General features: G+C 35.2%; 1 pseudogene; it reads right to left on the bottom strand.

Moving 5' to 3' along the window:
* Positions 1 to 10,845: 10,845 nt before the first annotated feature.
* On the bottom strand, positions 10,846 to 11,436 carry LOC102883388 (annotated as a pseudogene).
* Between the last annotated feature and the right edge of the window lie 2,333 nt (positions 11,437 to 13,769).

Genomic DNA, 13,769 nt, shown 5'->3' with positions numbered 1-13,769 from the left:
GCATAATTTTAGAGGAGAATCAACTAATTATAGTTTGCAATAGATTACAGTCACAAATACTAATGTTTTCTATTTTATTATTGAAATATACTCATTTGCTTTCATTAGTATGATTTCTATTTTCTCCTTCACTGACAGTTGTGCAAATTAAAACATTAATTAAAAGAGAAGTGACAGCATTTTAAATTTATTAGAGTTTTAAGGGCATTAGTGCCTCCATGAAAATCAAACATACACCTGAAATTTTAGAACAGTTTGTTCTGATTTCGTGGTTGCATTTTCAGAATTCAATACTTTAGAAAAATTGGCAATTTTCATAATATTTAGATTGGATTTAATAATATATTTTTAGTATATATGTATTTCTTACCATATATAAGCATAAATGTTCTTTCATGAACATCTATGAGAAAGTTCTCCTGGAAGAAACATTCTTAGGAAATAGTGTTTTGTTAATTATATTTCAGCTTTTCCTCTAAACCTGAGAAGCCAAACGATGTTCCAATACATTATACCAGATAGATATTTTATTTAAATAATTAACTTACTTTTTAAACAATTTATAGATTTGACTTGAAAAACTAATAACTGTACTCTGTCAAATAACTGAATTATGAATTGAGAAGGTGAGTTCTGCAGAGGCCAATTGTTAGTGATGGAATATTTCTTTTTGCTGTTATGGATACTGAAGCAGGAATTTGAGTGCACCTATATGTGAGAACTTCCGAGTGAAGCATGGTAAATTTGCATACCTTTTGTGAACACCATTTACCTAAGTTGACTTCAGTCTGTAATCATCTCTTTTCTGAGGACCTAGGCATGGTTTTGGAGGCGTAAAAGCCTAATTGAAATCATTCCAGTTATCTGGCATACAAAGAAGTACAATTTAATATGTGCCATACTAATTATTTTGATACATGGAGTTCATATTTTGAGTTGCAAATTTTACAATTTTGTTGATTTATGCTTTTATCTGTATCATTTACCATCTTCTATTTATCTGGGTTCTTATTTTTGTAGTTTCTTAAGGTGGACATTTTTGTCAAGTTTTCAGACTTTTTTTATGTAAAACTTTAATGCTCTACATTTTAATTTAATCACTGCCTTGGCTTCATCTCACAAATGTTGATATGTTGTGTTTTCATTTTCATTTCTTTCAAAATGCTTTCTAATTTTTCTTTTGAATTCTTCGATACATGGTTTTCTTGAAGTGTGTCATTTAGTTTCCAAGTATTTGGGTATTTTCCTGATTTTTGTCCATGTTGGAATTCTAATTTCTTTCCTTTGTTGTCAGAAGTAATATTTGAGTAAGATTTGAATTCCTTTAAAATCATTGAGCTTTCCTTATGGTGTAGAATACCATAATACTGTAAATGTTTTATGTACACTTGAACAAATATATATTCTAGTGTTGTTAGGTAGAGAATTCTATAAATGTCAGTTAGAGAAAGATGATTGAATGTTGTTCAGGTCTTCTGTATCCTTACTGATTTTCTTTCTAATTGTTGCATCCATAACTATGAAAGGAGTGTCGAAGTCTCCAAATATAATTGTGTATTTCTTTATTTCTTCTTTCAGGTCTATTATTTTAAGCTTTATTAAGCGAAAACACGCTTAGAATTATTATGTTGTCTTGGAGAACTGACTCCTTAATAAATAGATAATGTCTCTTTTTATCTCTGGCAATATTTCTCATTCTGAAGTCCACTTTGTCTGATATTAATATAGCTACTTTACCCTTTCTTAGCTTTTTGTTTTTATGCTATGCATTTTTCCATTCTTTACTTTTAATGTGTTACTTCTTTTTATTTGAAAGGGATTTGTTGTATACAGCCTATATTTGTCTTGCCTTTTTAAATCCAACCTGTATTTTACTTTGTGTTTCAGAAACTTTACACTTAATGAAATTATAATTATGGATGGCTTAAAATTTACCATCTTGCTAACAGTTGTCTATTACATCTGCTCAGTTTATCTTGTTTCCTCTTTTTACGCTTTCTTTTGATTGAATGTTTTTATTCCATCTAATCTCCACCATTCAGCAGGGGTCAACAAGTTATGGCCCATGGGCTAACTGGCTGCTTCTACATAAATAAGGTTTCACTGGACCATAACTAAACCCATTCCTTTACATAAGTAACACTACAAAAACAAAGTTGAGTAGTTGAAGAAAAAAATCATATGGCTTAGAAGTCTAAAATATTTACTATATGGCCCTTTAAAGCAAGTTTGCCATCCAGGCACTATTGAGTTTTTGCCCTAGGGTTTAAAATGTGCACCCACAATTAATCTAACCTTCAAATTGTGTTCAAATAATATTTAACTTAGGTAAGGAAAGACCTTCACCTGTGGATGGAGGCACTCTGGAGCATGCTGTGACTCCTAGTCTAGTGGTGCATGTGGTGGGTTCATGTCTGCAGGGTGCATAATATTGGGGCATGTGGTGGCTTCATGTCTGCAGGGTCATCAACTTAGGCCACTGGGATCTGTGTCATTACTTACTGCATGATCCTTGATGTGCACAGAAGAGGTTCACAATGGCTGCAAGGGATGTTGGTGTCCTCAGCCGTGCCTCCAGGTCCAATGGCTAGGGACCAGGGCAGACAGTAGTGGTGGCCAGAGCTGGTGCACACACTTGGATGAGGGGGCCTACTGCGTATGCCTGTGTAGTGTCAGGGACAAGCTGCATACACATATGTAGTGGTGGGGGCTGGGGACCACAGCAGAGCTAGGTTCAACTGTGGGCACACTAGCAGCTGTATGGGGTGCCCTGTCTATCAATGTGTCCTGGTGCAGCTGCAAGGGCTCCAAGGGCACACACATGGCAGTGGAGGCTGGCGACTGGTGTCAGGATGGCAGTGTACAGGTGCACAGCTGCAAGTACTAGCTTCAAGTGAGCCCAATGGGGCAGTAGATAAGGCAGAATCTGGGCCCACAAGCAACTATGTGACTTTGGCTCTCTGCAGACATGCACTTATGTGATTGCAGGGTCTCACTCTAGGCATGCTCATGACAGTGGAGATCAGTGATAGCAGTCAGGCGGGCAGCATGCAGGTGCATAAATCCAAGAGAAAACCATAAGAGCTTGCATCGTGGTGGGGCTCAGCTGCGGGGGTGTAGGCTGGCATTTTGCACACACACTGATGTAGAGGCTGGAGCTGGCTGCTGCTGTGGATCCAGGCTCCAACTGGACAAGGTGGGAGTGGAAGGAGCGGAGAGGGACTTAAGAGGCTAGTGTCTATAAATGCGAAAAACAGCAGGGGTGAAAACTTCTGGAGTTCTGCAGCGCTGGGCTGGCCATCGTACTGGAGTCCTCTGCAGAATAGTCTGCTAGTGTCTGTGGTGATGTCCTCCGTGACAAAAACTGAGGGGGTCTGCAGCATCCACAAGCATTGTTGAGGTCTTTAGCAGCACAGGCTGCTAGAGTCAGTGGCAGTGCAGGGCCCTGGGAGCCATGCTCCCACAGACTGGCTGATACTGGTCACCCTGCCCTTCTTCTTGTTCCTAGTCTCTGGATGCTTCAGCTTTGCTGGTCGTTGGGTGAGGTGAAACTACAGTGAGTCCTTTGAGCAGGGCCCTGAAATGCCGGGGAAGCTGATTGCTCACCCTGCTCTGGTTTCTCCAGTGAGGGGAATGGTTTTTAGTTAGGGTCTTCCCTATTGGTGCTGAGCACCAGCCTGGGGGATAGGAAGGTGCAGGCAAAAGTGAGCTGTTCTTCCTATTCTTTTTGTGCAGTTATTCTCAGGTTTTATGTTCCACTGTGTTGCCGAAGCTTCTTAAGTTGACTCCTGACCACTCCCAGATGTATTTTTCTTCATGGAAAGCTATCTAATTGTTGATCTTTGTGGGTGAATGGAGTCTGGGGTCTTCTACTCTGCCATCTTGGTGACATGACTCCCTAGTTCCTAGAGATCTCGATCATGCTTTATCTCTATGTGAAAAAGAGGCACAACCCCTAAGGTGCCTCATTGGGTTTAGAGGAAACATCTTCCTCATCGGGGAGTATTACTCTATCTTATTACTGAGTGAACAAAAAATCTGCTTGTTTTGAATGAGGCCCAGAACAAGAGAAGACCACAACACATCCAGGCTACTGTGAAAGCTGTTCTGTCATTTGGACCATATGATCCATCACATCCAAAGGTGCTCAAAGTGTCAGTGTAGATAGAAATAATGTTTGGCATCCCTTTGACAGGCCCCTATAGGTGAATCACTTTGCAAGCCTTTAGGATTTTGGAGCAAGCTCCTACCATCATCAACAGGTAACTACCCTCTCTTTGAGAAACTGCTCTTGGTCTGCTACTGGGCCTAAGGAGAGGCTGCACACTTAACCGTAGGACACCAGTTTACCATGCAGCCTAAGCTGAACATCGTGAAAAGTATATTATCTGACCCACCAAGTTATAAAGTTGGATGTACACAGCAGCATTCTATTATTAAATGGAAGTGGAATTTGTGTGACTGTGCCTGAGCAGGGCATTCAGGTACAAGTAAGTTACATAAAAAAGTGGACCAAATGCCCATGGTCCCTACTCTGAGTACACTACCTTCTCTCTTCCAGCCTGCACCTATGATCTCATGAAAGAAAACACAACAAAAACAGTTGACACCAGTTTGGAGTCAACATGTCATATCAGAAACATTGCCACCTAAAAGTTTCTGCTCTGAGCCACCAAGAGGGTCGGAATATATAGGGCAAGAGCTTTCTCAATTCCTTCACAACTAAGTCTTGTTCTCAATTTGGTCTGTTCTTTTGAGTTAGAAGAACATATAGGTGAAGCTTCACATCAGTATGAAATCTCAAAGATAATCATCCCCAGTTGTTGGCATCTCCTAAGGGCTCTTCAGTCTGTCTTTACATTTACTCACACCTAATGTCAGTTATAAGTTACAGAATATCAGTGTCAATTCTAAATGGGTCTCCTACAACTTACTTCCTGGAAACATCGCTTTCTGTCAAAATGGGTTCCTTCAATATATCCCATGGCTCTCTAACAGAACTTACTGGTGTGGAATACCTACTCTGTTTTCATTGCTGATGAACATTGTTTTTCCTATTTGTATATTTATTTAGTTGATCAGTGATAATTAAGGAGTAGAGAGTTACATGATTATACTTATGCTCATACTGCTATCTTAACTCAGAAATAACATTAGCCTAAGTTCTTTGAGTGACCATGCCATTAGCTCCTGTGTATATGTACATTAATGTGCATGCTTTGGTGTATGCATACACATACATGTTTGTCCATAGGATTAGATGAATGTTTTTGCATGCCTTATGCCAGTGCTCAGTCTATGTCCAACTATATAAGTTCTAATAAATTGGACAAGAACTTACCCATCAGTCTCCAGATGAAAATCAAGGAAAGAGCCCACCAGCAAACAGATACTAACTCTTTTCTTCCTATTTGAAAATTACAGTATCTCCAAAGGCAGAAATGTATCTTGTTTTTGTCATTGAATGTTTAACAATACAATTTGTCCTTAATGTAAGAAATATTAGTGGTCTAATAATCTGACTAATTTTTACACATATAAATCTCCTCTTGTCCCATTTTCCTTTTGTTTTTTGAGGCATATTTATCCCAATTTTAAATTATAAACTCATATTTTAAAGACAAAAAATAGAAAGTGAAAGATAAACAAACCTATAGTCCCAACCACCCAAAGACAAGCCAATTAATTTGATGTATACATTTGTCTTTATATCATAATATATTTGTGATCAATCTTATATAAAATGTGTCATCTTGTCATCATTTCAGGTACTTCATTATTCAATTATACCTCTTGTAAATTTTGGAATATAATTTTGGTGGGAGAACTACACATGTACACTTCACCTTGAATTTATTGAAAACATAGGAAATAATTTTTTCACATTTTTGAGTCTTTACATTTTGAGCGGTAGAAATATGGAAATTCCCCCAGAGAGAATGATTATGCCAAGTGAGAAGGTTTTCTTGGATTCCCCAACCCCAGTGCTGAAGTAATTTCAGACTTAGAGGCCCTTAGGCAAGACAGCTTGTAAGTTATTTCATGGGAGGAGATATTTTTTCCCCTAGTTCCTACAGAGGTGATCAATAAACACATAATATAGTTGATGTCTTTTCAAAGACCATGTGCTACTACTATTCCAAGAAGCTGTTGAAGATGCTTAAAGTCAACACCAATAATGTTCCAATTGAATTTCCTCAAAGATTATAATTTAATCAAAAGTTTTATCTTAACCAGTCTAATAAATCTGGCCACTAACAACACAAATAGGAATCATTAATTACTCTTTAAATTGGTCCAAAGTTAGTTCTTTAACGTTAGAACATCTTAGAGAAGACCCGATTGATTCTTGTTTCTTCAATGAGCTATGGACAAAACACTAATGGGTGTGCCTTGAGATAAAGGAATTTCTAACTCATGCTTTACTGACAGAGGAGAAAATTAAATGTCTTTTCAGACCTACTTAAACAGGTCTGGAAATAAATGTCTAGAGGCAAAGCAATGCATGAACAGAAGAGACTACAAAGTTTTCTGTAGATTTAGTGAATTTTACTACATTATATCAAAGTTCTATCTAGTGGTCAAAATATCTTCTAGTTTTTGTGTAAATCAATTATAATAACAAGCAACTAACTTTAAGAAAAGAATTATGTTTTAAAGCAAAAAATAATAATAAAAATACTGCATTTCAATTGTGAAGTGTTTCTTTATATATAATGCAGTAATATATTTTAAGAAATTTTCTTCACTAGGTCTGTTTATCATTGCAAATGCAATACTAAAGTACATGATTAATTGCATTATTATAATCTGTTTTCATTTTGTGGATACACAAAAATACGGATTTATTTTGAGATTACCAATGTCATTTTACAAGAAAAACTACTTCATTTTATAAGAATATAGCTAAGTTTATACTTGGGCATTTCTGTTAAACTATATCAATACTTGCTAAGACCTTTTCAATCTACAACATCCTTAGTTTTTACCATTCCAGAGAATGCACAAGAATATCTAGATTTTTGTACCTATAATCAAAATAGGTTCCTATAAGTGTTTGGGGCCCAGGGATTTAGGGAAAAATTTGGAGTTAATCTTTTTTGTCCTTCAATAAACCCAGGCAAGTGAGTCTTCGGGATATCATGATGTTATTATAATTATTTTATTAATAATAATATTATGATTCAATACTTATTATGTGTCAAATTGTTTCAAACACTTTATCTACATAATTACATTTAATCCTCACAAATATCTCCCTGAAATATTACTTTACCCATTGTATGAATGTGGAAATAGGTTTTAAGTGACTAAAGGACTTATCCTTTGTCACACAGCTAGTAATTTGTAGAAACAAAATTTGAATCATATTGTCTAATACAAAGATGAATGCCATTAACCTCTACAGTATCAACTTCATAATAAAGCAAATTTAATTTTCTATTAAAATATCAAAATGTTCATTTTTTAGTAAGAGAAAGAAACATGTAGCTAATGAGTACATTATGACCTTTAGGGAAATGATATTATGTCTCAGTCTGAAGAGGAAAACATGAGCAGAGCAAGGATTTTGGAGGCAGAAAGAGCTGGGATTAAATCCTGGCCTCACTACTTACTAGCTATGTGATCTGTAAAACAGATAATAACAACAACAACATAATTTTTGAGAGGAATAATATAAGATCTAGCATAGTGACTGGCACATAGGTTATGTGGTCAATAAAATTAGCATTTTAAAGGCTCTGAGAAATGCTGCAATAAAAAAAAAACACATTTAATCACATGTTTCTCAAGTGGAATTCCTGAGCGTCATCTGTTTCATGACCCAGTGTTCCATAGAGGCAGGCTTGGCAAACTCTAAGTTAAAATAATTGCCATCTTCCTGAAGAAAAAAAAAATCAATAGGAGTGCAGCATGAGTAGTAGTAGGAAGAGAAAGGAGGGAGAGATGCAAAACATACCTTTTAAGATGATTCTTTAGGCTCAGACTAACAATGAAGCATGTTGAATGATAGAGGAAGAGGAAAGTTAAATGATGCAAAAGTCTGAGCCTGAATTGAACTAAAGTGTCTTATGTTTTGACTTGAGTATTTCTTTAAGATGTATTTTAATGTCTATATTGGGGCCCTTTATTCAGGCTTTCAGCATTTTTCAGGGAGGTGTATCTAAATGACAGGAATGGAATTATTGAATTTACTGACTTACAACTCAAAGACTATGTTTGCTGACATGCCTAAACATTGAGGCATATTCAATTTCTACATTGCCAGTACTGTGTGGAGAGGGCTGAAAGAGAAAAATAATTCCCTGAGTACAGGGAGTTCCTGAGAAATGCCATGAACATTTAGAAACATTAAGATTTTGGGTATGAAAGGATAATGGTTTAAAACTCTATAAGTGGGTCCCCTAGGTTCTATCATGATAAAAGGAACTCTGGTCTAATGGAGCATATTTGGATGTTTCAGCCAGTGTGGTGGATGACATCATCCTAATGCAAAGATGATTATTTTCTATATATTTCCTTAAATGAGATATTAATGGAGCAAATTGTGAGATGTGTGAAAGAATTCGAATAGACTATAATAAGGGTTTAATTTGAGTAACCTGCTGATTTCTTAATCAAGAGGAAAATAAGAGAAAATCTTAACAGTTGAAGAATCAAAAGTTTGGAATGATTTCATTGCAGCAACATTTTCTCAGAAACTAATTATAATAAACCCCCACGTACAACAAAATATCTTAATAGGAAAAACTGTGATCCATTGAAAATGAAAACATTCAGAATGCATCGAAATTGAGCCAATCTTATAGCATTTCCCTATATGTATTAAAGTTTTTATTTTGTAAGCACGAGCAATTTATTTCATAAAAGCAAACTAATTATTCCCTCTCCCCACAAAAATGGACAAAAATTCCATAATTTTGCCATTCCCACTCACTTAAAGATAAGCTCCAGAGGTATGAAATTAGCCCATTCTTTTGAATGCTACTGGCTGCCATTTACTATTTAGGTGTTATCTCTAGCTTTTACATTAGGAAGCAGTACTCTATCCTTGGAAGAGGGACAGAAAGCAAATAAAGGTAAAAAGAAAACAAAAGAAAGCCTGAAAGCAATTCCAACAATTTCATATGCTTTGCTCTTCTTTTCTTTTACAAACATCAAAAAGTCAACTGCTATTTAAGATGATAAGGTATGGAAAGTAAACCTGACAGCATCCCTTGGTTTGAGCCAAACCTCTTTTTATTTTATATCATCACAAATATAGCAGGTTTGCTTGTATTCATCATCTTTTTCATCTTTTAAGGATTAAAATGTTGAACTCCCTCTCATCAGCCATTATACTCAATAGTCATCCTTCTCCAATGGGTGACTATTTTTTAGTTGAAGAAAAGTATTCAGAGGATTTCTTGTTGGAGTTTCAAGGGTCATACTTTTGAACACACTTAATTAAAAATTAAGCTAAAGAGACGGAAGTAAAGAGAGTTTCACAGGCGTACTAATCTTCAAGTGCAATACTGGTGAAACACATCAGGAATTCTTGGAACTTAAGCTGAAAAGATATATACAATAGAAAAATAACTTCGTTTTGTAAACATTTCTTTTAAACTTTAAAAACATGGACATTCTCTGAGCATACGAGTGGGTTATATTAGCCGCTCTTTTACTATTCAACCCTTATGTATGTAATGAACTAAACTTAGCTTGGAGATCTGAAAATTTAGTACATATTCATTTGAAAACTGAAACGGTCCATCACAACACTTCTGAATGGATATCAACTGTCAAGGTCATTCTACTTATTGATAATGCTTAATTTACTTACCTATTTAACAGTGGAAAGGCCAAGGTATGTGGATTCTGAAGGCACAGCCCATGTACTGACTCTGCCATTTATCATCTAAGTGAGTCTGGAAATATTGCTTTAAAATATTTATTAAAAATTATAAAATTATTTTAATATTAAAAATTTCAAACAGTAGAAGAGTGTGTACATATATAAAAGTCATTTCTCCATTCTCCAGTCCTACTAAAGTTTCTGTATCATTCCAGAAGTGTTAAGGCATAGGTAAACCTAAGCATTTTTCATTCAAAAAATGTAAATCGATCATATTATACATATTATTCTACAGCGTGTGTTTTTAAAAACACAATTATATATCACAGATGTCTTTCCACATGAGCACATCCAGATCTGCTTCATCTATTTAAATACTGGATAATTGATTTGTTCAATTTCCCATAGATGGACATTTTGATCAGTTCCAGTAGTTTGTTCATAATATCTTTCTTTACGTACTAGCACATTGTCTGGCAGTGGTTAAGGACTAAGGAACATCTTCTCCTAAGGTTTACATTTTGCATTGACTAGAAGTACAAATGATTAGATTTTTGAACACACTATGTCAAGGTTGGCAGTTCAACCTGAGCACCTAGGATCTTAAATTCACTAAAAGAATGGTGCAGTTCCTATGACAGTTCTAAGACAATAAATTAATGACATGCTAATGTGGTCTCTGATCACTTCAGATGGTGAAAGCGTAGCTTATGTGTAAAAAGGTTACTGTCACTTCATGTGGAGGAAATAACTAAAATATCTCAGTGCGGAGAGAAAAATAAAAATAATAAATGTTTTCAGTACAATTTCTAATATTCGTTTGGTATCAATAAAATGGTCCAAAATAAACTTGAAAACCATGGCAAGTTATAGCTGTGTTAATGATGAAATATAAGATCTACGCCAAATTCAGCAGCTGAAAGAATTCCTTTATAAGGATGATGGAAAATAAGGAATTTATAATGTGGATTACTTTCAGACTGTATTACTCTTTGGTAAGATACGACTAATCAAAATTTTGTTATTACTGTTATACCTTTTTCCTTCATACCCGTGTCATGATGATAAACTAAAGCTCTCATTTTCTAGGCACTTTCTTTTCCATACAACAGGAAGAATAGTGAATCTTTAGTGAAAGTTCAAGAAGCTAAATGGCTTCAGTTTGGAGGCAGTTATTTATATTCTTAAATAACATAAATACTCAAAGAAGAATCTCTTTAGCTAGGTGGCCATAATGAAGGGAAAGGAATGATGAATCAGTCCACTTGTGTACCAAGTAGTTGTAATGCTGTGTCTGAATTTCCAGGCAAATTCAAAAGCAGTCTCAGAACTTGAACTTCGGTGTTTCCATTTCTCACAAGTAACAGCTGGAAAAGGTCATTAATGCAAATGTTAAACATGTGGTCATTGGTAACAGCCATGTTTGTTAACATCCCTAAGTCCAACCAGCTGCACAGTGGACTTAAGAGAACCACAGAAGAAATCCTCACAGTTGTGATGCATATGTTTATCTTGCTTTGATTTTTAACATTCATACTTAGGTTATTCAATGCATTTAAAGCTTTGCTTTTAATATCGTGGCTGGGGGGATCATGTTCCATTAACTGGAATACTACCCAATTAATGTATTATGGCTTGGTTACCTGAAAGGGTACGTTGTTATCCAGAGTGACCAAACTCTTTCAATAATCATATATTCCTTTTTTTTCTTTTTAAGATTTTAATAATGGCTCTACTCATAAGCTTACACATGCAAATGTAGATACATACATGAAATAAAGAGTAATGAAATACAGCTCTCGTCCTTGGTAAATGACTGTCTGGTTGTCAATTTGAATAAAAATTTATTTTACTAATAAGTATTTTTCGGTTTTATTCTGTGAAGGTTTTAGAAATATAAAAGACTTTATTATTATATTTAAAGTGTATATATCCAAAGGTTTCTTTTTGTTTTTGCATCAAGATATAAATATTTTTATTTCTAACTTCCAACTTTATTGAGATATGTTTTACAAATAATGTCCTGGAAGTTTAAGGTATACAATGTGATAATTTGACATATGTGTATATTGTAAAATGATTTCCAGGATAAGATTAGTTAACACCACCATCACTTCACACACTCAGTTACAGAATTGAGGTTAGGGACAATAAGTCTTTGGAGAAAATGTGGATTATAAAAAATCAAGTTAAAAGATATGAAGGAAAATATTCAGAAAATTCCAGAATGTTCTGACATATTACCTTCATAGACGTGTGCCACATAAGTTGTTCATTGCAGCAATGGCAATTTCAATGATTTTTAAAAATTTATTTTTAATTTTTATTATGGTGACATTGTTTAATGAAATCCAGTAAGTTTCAGGGGTACAATTGAACAGTAAGGCATATGTACATTGCATTGTGTGTTCACTGCCCATAGTTAGATTTCACTCTGTCACCACATATTTGACCCCCTTTACCCCATTTATTTCCTTCCTTCCCGCTACCCTCTAGTAACCTTAAAAATATATTTGTTACCAGACCTTCACATATTCGTACTTTTCAAAAATTAAGTTGAATTTTCTTCCAGAAGTCTATCTGGTTAACTTTTGTAATTACTCATTTTTCTTAAAATTTTAGTAACTTCCTCCCCTGCCAAAAGTAGAGTATATAGGATGCATGTGTAGCTATTACAATGAGCAAGCAAAACTCACAGCACATTCTTATAAAAAACAATTTTTCTTCCCACTGCTTCTTTAAATCTTTTCTGTGGCCTTCTTGCTTTCCCTGCCCCAGATTCCAACTCTGATAGAATTTTTCTGGTCATTCCTACGTAATAGATTTTTGATCTCTTTATCGAAAACCGAACAAAACAAATAGGACCACTCTCTGTTTAAGAATTACAACACCCTGCCTAATATAATTGGCATTACTTGAATCTTATTTTACATCAGACTTTTTTCCTTTCCGCGAGTTCTGCCATGTTCCAAGAGGAAGCCTGAAGAGTGACAGTTTTCTTGTGGTTGTCCCATCTACAGCTCCTACTCTTTTTTTTTTTCTGTCTTGCCAACCATTTGATTTTTGTCATATGATCTGCAATGATTATACCCCTTTTTCATCTCATACAATCTGAGACAGAGGTTCTAGTCACATCACACTCAATTGTGAAAGATTGAAAGCTTGTTCTCTAAAATCAGGAACAAAGCAAGAATGCATGCTTTTACCACTTCTATTCAACATAGTACTAGAATCTCCCCCATATTGGCTTAGCATAATACACGTGCTGGATACTGTAAACACCTGCGACACACTTCCATGGATGTTTTCAAGTTCATATGCCAGTCCTGAATATGCCATATTGTTTCATGATTCTACTTGTTTGGGTATAACATCTCCCCTGGCACCCATTATTCTTGGTGAACTGTTGAAACTGAGCTTAAGGAAGAGCTTAATTCTATATATATTTCTTTAGTGCCTGCTATGTACCAGGAATTAGGGGAATTATGCAAAATAAATTAAAAACTCCATCAAGATAAAGTCTGCCTACTAGGAATAACAGGAATACAGCATTGCTGATTCAGCAACTACTTAATAAGTAGTTTTCAGTGGGATAAAAACTCAATTTCATACAATTTCATTGACTATGCCATAGATAAGCAGTTCAATGAGATTTTTAGCACACATGTGAATATCAATATGTTCATAAGTTATTTGATCTGGTAATAGAAGAGACTGTGAAATTATCTTTGTGAGGATGGTTACAGAACGCTTTATAGGATGGAATGAAGGTATGATGATCAGGTTATTAACATTTTGCAGTTTGGCTTTTGGAATGAAATAGTTGAACAAATAAAGATGTAATAATCCTGTCATTTTATCTCATCTTCCATATTTCTGAACATGAGAAGGAAATCCAGGATGAGGGACTCCTAGTTCTTCCTTCCGGCTCCAG

Source organism: Pteropus alecto, unplaced genomic scaffold (genome assembly GCF_000325575.1).
Source record: "Pteropus alecto unplaced genomic scaffold, ASM32557v1 scaffold184, whole genome shotgun sequence".
In the NCBI taxonomy this organism is placed as follows: Eukaryota; Metazoa; Chordata; class Mammalia; order Chiroptera; family Pteropodidae; genus Pteropus; species Pteropus alecto.
This window is presented reverse-complemented; position numbering and strand designations above follow the sequence as displayed.